Source organism: Dama dama, chromosome X (assembly GCF_033118175.1).
Source record: "Dama dama isolate Ldn47 chromosome X, ASM3311817v1, whole genome shotgun sequence".
Taxonomy (NCBI): Eukaryota; Metazoa; Chordata; class Mammalia; order Artiodactyla; family Cervidae; genus Dama; species Dama dama.
Window position 1 is genome coordinate 8208653 of NC_083714.1, and position 13529 is coordinate 8222181.

Genomic DNA, 13529 nt, shown 5'->3' on the forward strand with positions numbered 1-13529 from the left:
TGAGGGCAGAGTGCCAACCAATGTCCCAGTTTATGGCATTTGTAGCAAGCCGTTTTAGGAGACTTGTCATGGTTTGGACACTCTTTGGCCCAATGCCCTGCCTGTCTACAGATGCCCCACATTAGGCATTTGCCTAGTGCCTTGTCCTTCAAGGACTCGGGGTTTGCCATATGGCTTCTCCAGAGGGCGGCCAGCATCTGGGCGTGCCTTGTCTCTTTCCTTCTCTCCCTCTCCTGGGCCTTGGCCTCCTCCTGTTCTCTGTTATAAAAGGTATTCGTGGCTGTCTGGACCATCTCATCTAAAGAGGAAGCAGGGTCCTGCTGCTGTAGCTGTTGTAACTTAATTCTGATATCTGATGCACATTGGGACAGGAATTTGTCCTTTAAAATCACCTGTCCCTCATAAGAGTCTAAGTCCAGGTTGGTAAACTTTTGGAGGGCCTCTTTTAGCCTTTTCAGAAAGGCAATGGGGTTCTCATTGGGCTCCTGGGTTATTGCTGAGACTGGGCACAGTCCCACAAGTAATAGGCTTCCTTCTATTTTCATGGGTGGACTTTCTTAGGGGTGAGTCTGAAGCTTATTCTACCCAGTACTATTGCAACCTGAGAGCCAGGCATCCCCAGGTCAGGGTGCAGATCCCCAGGCAGGCTGAGGCATGACAGCCTCCTAGAGATCAAATCCCCAGGCAGGTCGAGGCTTGACAACCTCCCGAGAATTGGGTCCCTGGGCAGATCAAGGCATGATGACCTCCTGGGACCCCTGGGACTGGCGGATCCCCAAGCAGGTTGAGGTGTAACAACCTTTCAAGGACCACATCCCTAGGCAGGTCAAGGCAGGTTGACCTTCTGGGACCCCCAGACTGGAGTTTGGGTGTCCCCAAGGTCTCCAGCATGACCAGTGCTGGGTAGGATTAAGGGGTTGGATATTATACAGTATTTCCCTCCCAAGGCCAGCTATTTTCTGGTTGTCCCTCCAGAAGATTGTAGAGGCAACATTGTGGACCCAGATAGGGCTGAGGAAAAGAGCATGAAACAGGAGGGAAGGAGGCAGAGCACAACCTTTGAAAGAATGACATAGCACTAGGGTATAACGTAAACCAATTAAAATCAACTGGGTCAAAGATGGCAAGTCAAATTCAAGTAAACCTTAATCCCCAATATGTAAGCCAAAAGACACACCCAGAGGTGGCAGAACAGCTCTAAGTCACTGTCAAAAGACAGAGGAGTGGCTGGTTCCCCAATGGTTGGGATGATCCTCCCACTCATTAGCATATGAATTCGCCCCACAAAACCTATCCATACCACATTCCCCAGCCTGAGCCCTTGCCCTTGGCAATGGCCCACACCCTGAAGATTCTCTCTGAATCCTAAAAAATCCACTTCTTACCTATGGCTTTGTCTGTCACTGAATTTTTTCAATAAGACCTCACAGCCTGAGCTTTATTAGGTCCTGAGGCAGACATTCTGGGTTTTGGCTGGGCTCGAGTCCCAGGAGAGAGCAGAAGGACAGGAGGAAAAAGCAGTGGGAAAAACGAGCCAAGGAATCCCCTTCATAGCCTGCTGGAAAATCTGCTAAATTCCTGACCTGTGCTCACAGTTTTCATTGGTCTGATCCTTGGCACAGAGAAGAGTAAGGGCAGAAGAACCCCCACCGGCTTGGGTAACAGCTACTGGGGACCAGCAGATAGTGCCTTTGGGACACACCAGAGAGTAGTCTCTCCAGAGTCCCTCAGTTGCGCCCACTGCCTCCCGCCTGTTCGCGGGGGGGGGGGGGGGTTCAAGGAAATGAGAAATGAGAGATTGTAAAGGAATTAAGATTTTGTTAGGCATGTCCCTCCAGCCATAGGAATGAGGACCTCCTACCTCAACCAGAGGTCTTCTGGAATCTGAGGCTGAGCCGCGTGGGCTTTCTGCTGAGTTCGTTTTTCGCTGTCCCAGTTTCCAGCACGACGGGCCTCCCCCTGCGCTGGGTTTTCTTTGTGTTCCGCCATTTTGGGCTCCTATTTTCTATGCTAACTACCTAACAGCTTGATATTCTCTGTTCCGCGCTCCCCCACCCTGCCCCTGTCTCCTTGCAGAGTGGCTTCTGCCCTCTCCTTTCTGTTGCCCCCACCTCCAAGCTCCTGCTTTATGGGGGGCAGGTAGGATTACCCTGAGAGGATGAGGCCCTCTGCTAGAGAAGTGCACTTTGTTTCGGGTGTTTTCTGAGATGTCCTGCCCTTGGCTGCTTTGTTATGCTCTTCATCCTTTAATGACATGTATCCCCTGCATGGCCTCCATTTGGTCTCCTCCCGAAGTCCCCCAGATCCTATAGCTCTTGCTGTCGGTAGGGACATTGGGTTATCATCACAGAGTCAGCTCCAGACTTGGATAAAGTGCTCTGATCTCAGGATGGGACGGCCTCACTGTGGACTCTGCATGCCAATGCTAACTGCCTTGGGGCTGAGATCTGTCTCTTAGGGGTTTTATGGCAATTTAATTTTAAAATCTTTCCCCAATTTATGCATTGTTTTTGTCTCTTAATTTTGCTGAAAAAATTTTTTTTGGGGGAGGGGGAGTTCCATGCAACTTATTGCCTTTGTGACATCACCAGAAGAGTCAAAACACTGTCTCACTTCCTTGCACTTTCTTAAAAAAATATTTTATTGAAATATAGTTGATGTACAATATTGTGTTCTTTCCCTTCTCTGATTGTCAACCTGATGCGAAGAGCTGACTCATTGGAAAAGACCCTGATGTTGGGAAAGATTGAAGGCGGGAGGAGAAGGGGATGACAGAGGAGGAGACGGTTGGATGGCATCAGCAACTCAATGGACATGAGTTTGGGTAAATTCTGGGAGTTGGTGATGGACAGGGAGACCTGGGGTGCTGCAGTCCATGGGTTCACTGAGTTGGACACGACTGAGAGACTGAACTGATACTGATACTGATTGTGTTAATTGCCACTGTACAGCAAAGTGACTCAATTATACACATGTATGTTCTTCCTGATATTGTTTTCCATTATGGTTTATCACAAGATATTGAACATAGCTCCATGTACTATGTAGTAGGACCTTGTTTCTTAGCCATCCTATATAAAATAGTTTGCCTCTGAGAATCCCAAACTTCCAATCCTTCCCTCCCCCATCCCCTATCCCCCTTGGCAATCACAGGTCTGATCTCTATGTCTGTCAGTCTGTTTCTTAGATGTTGGTGTCATATTTTAGATTCCACATATCAGTGATATCATGTGGTATTTGTCTGCCTTCTTGTGACTTACTTCACTAGTATAATAATCCCTACCTCATATTCTTTTTTTTTTTTTTGAAGAGTTGTCCAGGCTGTTATTTTATTTAGTTATTTTTAAAATATTTATTTGGACAAGGTATCTTCCATCTTCATTGTAGCATGCAGGAAATTTTTTTTTCCAGTTGAGGCATGTGGGATCTAGTTCCCTGATCAGAGATGGAACCTGGAGTCTTAAGCCACTGGACCACCAAGCAAGTTCCCAGGCCAATCTTTTCTTATGTCTATTTTTCTTAAGGAAAATATTCCTCTAAGGTGAGCCAAGCTCAGTGGCTCATTTTAACTTAGAGCAACTATTTGCTGCTTCACATGTTTCAGCCATCTAACAGGATTCTCCTAAGTCAGCTCTCATTCCAGCAGTGCTCTGCATACCTGCTTGGGAAGCTCTGAGGGAAGCAGATGAAATTAATTAGGATACAGCCCACCAAAACCAGGGCAAGTATTTTACCAGCTGTGTACAGGGACCTTCTCACAACCATGGCAAAGGCCACAGAAGAAATATTTTTACCACTGAGAGCTCCATAGTCACTGGCCTTTTTGACTCACTCCTCCTCTCTTCAGCTCTCTGCCCTGACAATCTCAGCCAGTCCACCATGTTTGTTCTCCCAGGGGCATAAGGATTTCTTTTTAGCTTATTTTTGTGGTTTACCCAACTAACTGGGAAATCAGGCCTGTTGGGACAGAAGGTAAAATCAAATAAACAATTCTCTGAATGTCTGGGAAATGGCTGCTGGGTGGTCAACTTCAGGAGACACTTGGGCCAGCTGTGCTCTTCTACACAGGGTCCTACTCGTCTGTCGCCACGTCATCACTGGTTCATATTCTTTTTTAAAGGAATGAGTTTGGTCAAATGAGTTATTAGCACCTACTGTTGTGATCAAGCTGGTTCCTCTAACTTGCTGAGGAATAATTTCTATGAAAAGATTTTCTCACGTTGAATTACCTTTGTATTTTTGGACTAGACCCTACTTGGTCATACATAATATCCTGATCTTTTGTTACATTGAGGGAATCCACACAGTTATTTTTTCTGTTTGCTTATAAAAAAATATAGGCAAGTATCTTTTTGACTTCAGGGTAGGGAAGGACTTCTTAAACCAAGCATAAAAGGCATTAATCCTTTAAAATTTTTGGTATATTTAACTATGTTAGAATTGGGGATTTCTGTTTAGCAAAGACTCAAGAAAGTGAAAAGGCAGGCCACAGACTGAGAAAATATGTGTAACATTTGTAACTGACAAAAGAATGGTATCTAGAACACAGAAACAATTCTTACAAATTAGTGGATGGGTAAACAAGGGAAACAGCAACTGACTTTATTTCCTTGGGCTCCAAAATCACTGCAGATGGTGACTGCAGCCATGAAATTAAAAGACATTTGCTCCTTGTGTTGTAGCCACATGTTCCAGGAAACAAACTCACTCAGAAGGACAATGCAGATAGTGGAGTGCAGTTTATTACACCCGCAGGCCCAAGGGAGGGTCTCCTCTTAGCCAAGGATCCTGACCAGTTTTTGTGAAAACCTTATATACCCTAAGTGTATGTGCCCAAACCCATATCCCCAAATTCCCTGAGACTAGTCTGAACAAAGGAAAAGAAAGAAACAATCAAAGTTAACCCGTGATTCATTTGCCTTAAGCCTAGGTAGTTAAGAGTGGACAATTATCAATAGGCCTGTGGTCATACCCCAATAAGCATAATAGAATTATGATGCTATTTGGTTACACAGATAATTAGGGTATTCTTTTAGGGAGAGTCTAGGTACGAGCCCTGGGGCTCTTCCTTCTGGGGTCCTGGTTTTCCTTTTGGTATGTTGTTTCCATAGATACTGGGTGTATAGCTCGAAGTCCACAGTCCAGCCCAAGATGGAGTCCTGCTTTCAAGATGGAGCCTGTTCTGTCTGTTTCCGCCTTCACTTGGAAGAAAAGTTATGACCAATCTAGACAGTATATTAAAAAGCAGAGTTATTACTTTTTTGACAAATGTCCATCTAGTCAAAGCTATGGCTTTCTCAGTAGTCATGTATGGTTGTGAGAGTTGGACTATAAAGAAAGCTGAGTGCCGAATAATTGATGCTTTTAAACTGTGGTGTTGGAGAAGACTCTTGAGAGTCCCTTGGACTGTAAGGAGATCAAACTAGTCAATCCTAAATAAAATCAATCATGAATACTCATTTGAAGGACTGATGCTGAAGCTGAAGCTCCAATACTTTGGCCACCTGATGTGAAGAACTGACTCATTAGAAAAGACCCTGATGCTGGGAAAGATTGAAGGCAGGAGGAGAAGGGGATGACAGAGGACAAAATGGCTGGATGGCATCACCGGCTTGATGGACATGAGTTTGAGCAAGCTCCAGGTGTTGGTGATGGACAGGGAGGCCTGGCGTGCTGCCATCCATGGGATCGCAAAGAGTCAGACGCGACTGAATAACTGAACAACAGCAAATCAGTAGGCAAATGGAAAAAAAAAAAACACTACAAAAAAAGGGCAAAAATCAAAACGAGGTGCAACATAAAAGAGAAAATGCAAATGGCCAAGAAACCTGGGAAGGAAAGATTTGCCTCACCAGTGTCAATGAAAATAATCAATAAGCAATCTATAATAGAATAGAAAAGAGTTTTAACTGAGCCAAAGTGAGGACTCTGTGGGGACCCAAGGATGAAAATGCAGATAAAACCAAGGAGGGCCTTGGAATGCAGGAACAGAAAAACTACACCCTTATTGTCCTTCCCTCCCCCATATAATTTCAGGTCCTCCTGAGCAGGATAACCTGTCTCCCTCCTACCCCATAGGGAGAAGGTATTTGCCTTATTCTTCCCTCCACTCTTCCATTGTGGCTCAGCTGGTAAAGAATCTGCCTGCAATGTGGGAGACCTGGGTTCTATCCCTGGGTTGGGAAGATCCCCGGGAGAAGGGAAAGTCTACCCACTCCAGTATTCTGGCCTGGAGAATTCCATAGATTACAGTCCATGGGGTTGCAAAGAGTCAGATACAACTGAGTGACTTTCACTTCACTTCACTTCCCTCCACCCAGTATACGTGCCTCATACAATCAGCAAAGGACCCACAAAACCCCTATCCTACTCCTTGTACCCCAGGTATAAAAATGTGAGAGTTGAACTATAAAGAAAGCGGAGTGCCGAAGAATGGATGCTTTTGAACTGTGGTGTTGGAGAAGACTCTTGAGAGTCCCTTGGACTGCAAGGAGATCCAACCAGTCCATCCTAAAGGAGATCAGTCCTGAGTGTTCATTGGAGGGACTGATGCTGAAGCTGAAACTCCAATACTTGGGCCACCTGATGCAGAGAGATGACCCATTGGAAAAGACCCTGATGCTGGGAAAGATTGAAGGTGGGAGGAGAAGGGGACGACAGAGGATGAGATGGTTGGATGGCGTCACTGACTCGATGGACATAAGTTTGAGTAAACTCTGGGAGTTGGTGATGGACAGATAGGCCTGGTGTGCTGCAGTCCATGGGGTTGCAAAGAGTCGGACACAACTGAGCGACTGAACTGAACTGAAGGACCCCTGCTCAACGTCAGTTCTCCCTTGAGCTGTTCCGCTGTTCTAACAGTGTCTCCCACTCTGATAAACTGTATTTCTCTCTCCTTCTGCCTCACGTCTAGAAATTCTTTTCCAACCCATGACCAGACCACGACAGGCTCTAGCCTGGAAGACAGCCTCTCAGAGCCAGTCAGAGCCTGAAGAAGTGCTCTGGAGAGGCATGGTGTTCAGAGAAGTTCCATAACTTGTCAGAACAAAGAACATCAAACAAGTCAAGGATACATTCCTTTAAGTTTAAAAAACAAAAATAAAAACAGACCAGCATGTATATGACGAGTCAGCAAGGCCTTGGCACTTGGGAAGGGAGTCTTTTCATCCAAGCAGCCCCAGGAAGGGGGGCATTTCATTTTTATTTTTATCATGGACATTCTTTACTTCTGGTCAATGTGTTCTTTTCTTTCATAATTAAAGCAGATGTACAGTCTATGTTCAATAGGCCACAAATAGGCTAAAATTCAAGTTAAGTCACACATAAGCCAGAATGCCTTCCCCAGACCTCAGTGCATGAACATTTCTACCATAATCAGTAATCAGGGAAATGCAGAATCATAGTGAGAGACCATTTCCACCCACCAGCCTGGCAGACATGAAGTCTGAAAATACCCAGTGGTTAAAAGGCAAATTTTGTGTTATACATATTTTTTTCCCAATTTTAAAAAGCAAGAGAATGATAAATCCACCTGTGGCCTATTGTCACCATGGGGCATTGGAGCAGTGGGGTCAGGATGGTACATGGCCCTGTGCCAGGGTTGGGTGGTGACTTCATAGGTTTTAATAAGCTTTATTCTTTAAATAAACAAAATGAAAATGGGCCTTGAGTGGACCCATCAGATAGTGAGTAATCTGATTCTCTGCATCTGCATTAAAAAAAAAAAAAAACTAGAAAAGCAAATACCCATGTTCCCATGATCCAGGACTTGTTCTCAAAATGAACACGAGAAGCCCTTTAGGTCCACCATTTGCTTCCTTTATGTCATCAACAGGGTGTTCAGTTTCGCTACATGGAATAGCAGGAATAGTCCCTGACAACTACTGTCAAGTGATCTTTGAGAAAAGAGCAAAGGCAATTCAATAGAGAATAATTTTTTCAACAAATGGTGCTGGAACAACTGGATGTCCATATGCCAGAAAAAAAATTAATCTAGACACAGACTTTATGTCTTTCAAAAAAATTAACTCAAAATGAATAACGTGGAATTCATTGGAATAATGTGAAACTAAAAAATCTGAAAGATGATGACCTAGAGGAAAATCTAGGTGAGTTTACATTTGGTGATGACTTCTTTGGCTATACCACCAAAGGCATGAGCCATGAAAAACACAGAGGCAAACCCAAAGAATTAGGAGAGTACAACCTCTTCATTCTAGGATTCAGGCAGGAGGTAGATGCCCCCACATCCCACCTCCTGTAAACCAATCGGAGATTCATTTCCTGTGGACCAAAACTCCAAGATGAAAAGAGAAGGACAATTAAGGGAGGAGGCTAGGCCCTGACCACATTTCTCATTCTAGAAGTCAGGAGACCTCTCGACCACACATGTGCAGAAAGGCTCCTTGGAGGTCAAAGTGGGGGAGTGATATCAAGGGATGCTCTACCCACAGGCCTCTGGAATAGAATCCTTCTGGGCTAAGAAATGTGTGTGCACACATGGGAATATCCTGAGCTGTACCAAATATGGACTGTGAACCAGGCAAATAAAAATGATTGGCCAAAGGGATGCCCCATATAAGTGATTTTAAACTACCACGCGGGAGTGACTCAGGGAGTCTCCCTCTGAGTCTGCCCATGTGTCTACCCACACATATTATTGTCCTCTTTTCCTCTCACTAAACACTTTACTTCAATACTGTCTGTCTTTGTGGGAATTCTTTTTTAATATATATATATATATAGGCTGTGCTGGGTTTTGTTGTGGTGCACAGGCTTCTTTAGTTGTAGTGTGCAGACTTAGTTGCCTTGTGGCATGTGGGATCTTAGTTCCCTGAGCAGGAATTGAACTCATGTCTCCTGCATTGGAAGGCATATTCTTAACCACTGAACCACCAGGGAAGTCCCTGTGGGAATTCTTTCCTGCAAAGCCAAAGGGCCAGGGCTTTTGTCACTGACCACTGGTCGAGTGGCTAGGATCTGGTGCTTTTACCGCCTCGACACAGCTTCAGTCTCTGTTTGGGAACCCAAGTTTCACTCCAAGCTGTCACAGGCCAAGGCCACCCACCTGAGATCAGGATAATGGATGACAAAGAGACCAGGCTCTCAAGAGATGAGAAGCTGGACAGTTTCTGGGTTGTGCTCTGGCCCCTGCTTCCCTGGGAGCTCCCTTCTGGGGATGCCAGTGGGTAAAGTCATGAATGACTACTGGGAAACAGGACTCCTCAGTGGGGCACCTGGCAGGGCAGGGGTGAGGAAATACAGTCACAAAAGCACCAGTCCAGATCAGAACCTGGGCCAGGGTCACCTTGGTTTTCGATCCATGAGGATTACAGTGGTGATAAACCCACCTTGTCTGTCTCTTGTCTCTTTCAGCCTGGTTGCCTGCCATACCTGTCACCCTCCTGCTCTGCTGGGGTGGTCCTCCCCGTCCTCCTCTTTGCTGAGCTCAGATCAAAGCCCCTGCTCCTGGATCCATAGTCGGCCTTCCATCTTCCTCTCCCACACTCTCAAGTTTTGTACGTTCGGATTGTTTTTTGATCGCTGGAAGACATGGACTCGACCTTCAGCAAGAAAACGGATTTATTTGGCATGAGGCTGGGTAGATCACCCAATGAGCAGGATTTCTCATCTTAAGCAAGTCTTGAGATGCACAGCTATCATTTGTTTTGAGAGTGGTCCAGAGTATGAAAGGGCCCTGCAGAAGGTCAGGGCTGCAGACCAAGCTGCTAGGCCACTAGAGCTAGAAGACACAGCCAGTCTGAAGTCTCAAGGGGATCTGTCCATGGTAGATAGTGATGCCGGGACAGAGTCTCGGGGAAAGCTTCAGTAGAAGGATTCCAGTACAGATTCATAAAGGTTTGGAGCAAGGACACATCTTCCATGGCAGAGCTATTCACCACTCAAAAAGCAGCTGCTGTCATGCTACTGGGCTGTGGTTCAGACTTCGAGCCTGATCCCAGGATATCAAGTGCCTATGTGACTGGTGATGCCCATCATGATGTAAATATTGGCAGACCCGCTGAGCTCTGCAGCCAGGAGGGCACGACAGCAATCCAGCAGAGAGGGCACCTTCCTGACCAGGCCCAACTGGGGCCCAAGGCCCAAGTCGGGTACACGGACAGGTAGTCAAGACCCCAGGTCACCTGCCTGCATTATACAGTACCCTCTCCCAGCTCACACCTGTGGGCTTCTGGGCAGAGGTTCCCTATGATGGACCCATGCAGGGGAAACACTCAGACCTGGCTCCTGGGTGTGTCACCGTGGTAAGGTGAGTACTCCTGGTGGGCAGGACACTTGGCTGTCCCCTTGGTAGAGAGCTATGGCCTGAGATAAAGATGTCATGGAAAACAAGTTGACTGATTGGTCTGGGACCCAGGAAGAATAAGACTTGGTCAGTAGAAAGGGTTTTGCACCCAGTTCCAATGTGTGGTATGGAGGTCTTCCCCAGTTCAGATTAGTTCAGTTCAGTCACTCAGTCGTGTCCGACTCTTTGCCACCCCATGGACTGCAGCACTCCAGGCCTCCCTGTTCATCACCAACTCCTGGAGTTTACTCAAACTCATGTCCATCAAGTCAGTAATGCCATCCAACCATCTCATCCTCTGTTGTCCCCTTCTCCTCCTGCCCTCAATCTTTCCCAGCATCAGGGTATTTTCCAATGAGTCAGCTCTTCGCATCAGGTGGCCAAAGGATTGGCATTTCAGCTATAACATCAGTCCTTCCAGTGAATATTCTGGACTGATCTCCTTTAGGATGGACTGGTTGGATCTCCTTGCAGTCCAAGGGACTCTCAAGAGTCTTCTCCAACACCACAGTTCAAAAGTATCCATTCTCCGGCGCTCAACTTTCTTTATAGTCCAACTCTCACATCCATACATGACTGCTGGAAAAACCATAGCCTTGACTACGTCTTCCCCAGCACCAAGCAATTCTCACACATCGGCTGGTCTAATTCAACGCAACAGCAACACATTTTGAGTCTCCCTGGAGATAGCATCAGATCCCACAGGTTAAGGGCTCAGTCCCACGAGACTGCCCCTCAGCACTTCAGATGCCAAGCACAAGCCAAGTTGTCATCTGTGCTTCTGACCAACCAGCTACATAGATGAGAAATTCCCTCGACCCCTTCTGAGGGTTCCATTAATTTGTTAGAAGGACTCCCAGGACTCAAAGCAACATTTCCCTTACTAGACCACCAGCTTCTTATAAAAGGATATAACAGAGGACCTGGCAGATGGATGTGATGCACCAGGTGCCACTCTCCGAGCACGTCCACTGTGTTCACCAACACAGAGGCACTCGAAACCCCATCCTGCTGGCTTTTTATGAAGGCTTCCTCACACAGGCATTATTGAAGAAAGCTTAGGCCCTCTTGGGCTAGAGGTCCTGATTTCTGGGTCTAGGGCATTGCTTCCATCAGAGCTCATGGAAAGGGCTCTGTAGAAACCTGCCATCTGGCTAACGTGGACTCCTCATAGTCAGGGATCACCCAGCCAAGAAAAGACCTCTGTATTGGCAGGGGAGTTGACCCTGAGAACTTCAGGAGCTAGCATTGCTGCTCTCCAGTGACAGTAAGAAGTATGTTTGTGACACACAGATTCACTAGGGGTTCAAGCCCTGGTCAGGGAACTGGATCCTGCATGGGGCAACTGACTTCGCAGGCCATAACTAAAGATCCCACACATGGCAATGAAGATCCTGCAAGCTGGCAACACACACCTGGCACAGCCAAATAAATAAATCTTTAAAAAATATTAATAGATAAGCAATTTAATAAATTTGATTGATAAACAAAATAAGCAACTGCACAATGGTGGCCTAATAAAGAGAAAACAATTAAACACTCAGAGCTGTGGTGGGTAAAGGTCTGGTTCAGTCCCCCAGGAGAATCACCTAGACCAGTGGAGATGCTTTCTGAGGGGGAGAAATATCTAGAATGGGTGATGGAGGAGGATACGGTAGATGGCAAAATGGACACATTGGAGTCTGCACTCACGTTCAAGACACTCACGGTCCTATCGACTGTGACTTTTGTCTCTCTTCCCACCAAGAAGCAGAGTCCATTTTGGCAGGCTGAGAAGCTGGACTTGCCGATGTGTAGTGAGTGGGTAGAGCTACATCCTCCAAAAAAGTTCAAGTTCCTTTAAAAAAATTAAAAACAATGTACAGATATTTAAAAAAAAAAGTTTAAGTTCCAGTCCCTGGTACCTGTGAACATGACCTTCTTTGGAATTAGTCTTTGCAGATGTGACTGAGTTAAGAGGGGGTCACACTGGATTTGGGTGGGCCCTAATTCCAAAAGGATTTCCTGGTGGCTCAGACAGTAAAGTGTCTGCCCACAAGGTGGGAGACCTGGGTTCGATCCCCAGGTTGGGAAGATCCCCTGGAGAAGGAAATGGCAACCCACTCCAGTACTCTTGCCTAGAAAATTCCATGGATGGAGGAGCCTAGTGGGCTATATAGTCCATGGGGTCGCAAAGAGTCAGACACGACTGAGCGACTTCACTTTCACTTTAAGTCCAAAGACTGGGGTCCTGAATTTGTATTGATTTATTTTGCTGCTCAGCAGTGAAAGTGCAGAGTCCCAACCACTGGACTGCCAGGGTGTCCTTAGAAAGAAGGAAAGTTGGGCCCAGACACAGAGGAGACACATGGGGAAGAAGGTCATGTGAAGACAGAAGCAAAACCTGGAGCCATGCAGCTATAAGGCAAGGAAGAGCAAAGATGGCTAAGAGCCCCCAAGCAGCTAAGAAGAGGCAAAGGAGGACACCCCTCCCCCCAGAGCTTTCAGAGGGAGCACGGCCCTGTCAACACCTTCATTTTGGACTTGGAGCTTCTAGAACTATGGAGAAAATACATTTCTGTTTCTGTTGTTTGAAGCCACCAAACTCATGGTCCTTTGTGGTATGGCAGTCTCCTCTTGGGGCTTCCTTGGTGGCTCAGGTGGTAAAGAATCCACCTGCAAGGCAGGAGACCCTGGTTCGATTCCTGGTTCGGGAAGATCCCCTGGAGAAGGGGATAGGCTACCCACTCCAGTATACTTGGGCTTCCCTGGTGGCTCAGCTGGTAAAGAATTTGCCTGCAATGCAGGAGACTGGGTTCAATCCCTGGATTGGGAAGACCCCTTGGAGAAGAGAAAGGCTACCCACTCCAGTATTCTGGTCTGGAGAATTCCATAGACTAAGTTCATGGGGTCGCAAAGAGTCAGACAGGACTGACTGATTTTCACCTTCACCTTCACCAGTCTCCTCTCCGGGTCTGGGGTAGACAGTTATATCCAGCCTGCCCCTAGCAGGGTCAAGTCCCAGCAGCTTCAAGTGCCAACCAGCTTGAGGACATACCCTGACATCGGTTCTCATTCCCCTGAGACCACTTTCTGACATATGCAACTTACACACCAGCCCTGACTCCAGGGGCATGTCCTTCTACCTCCCATTTCCAGACTCCAGGCAGGCCCAGCATATTCCTGATTTCTGTTCTCTAAACCAGTAGTCACGGAGGAAAGGAGGGCTATGGAGGGGCCTCCA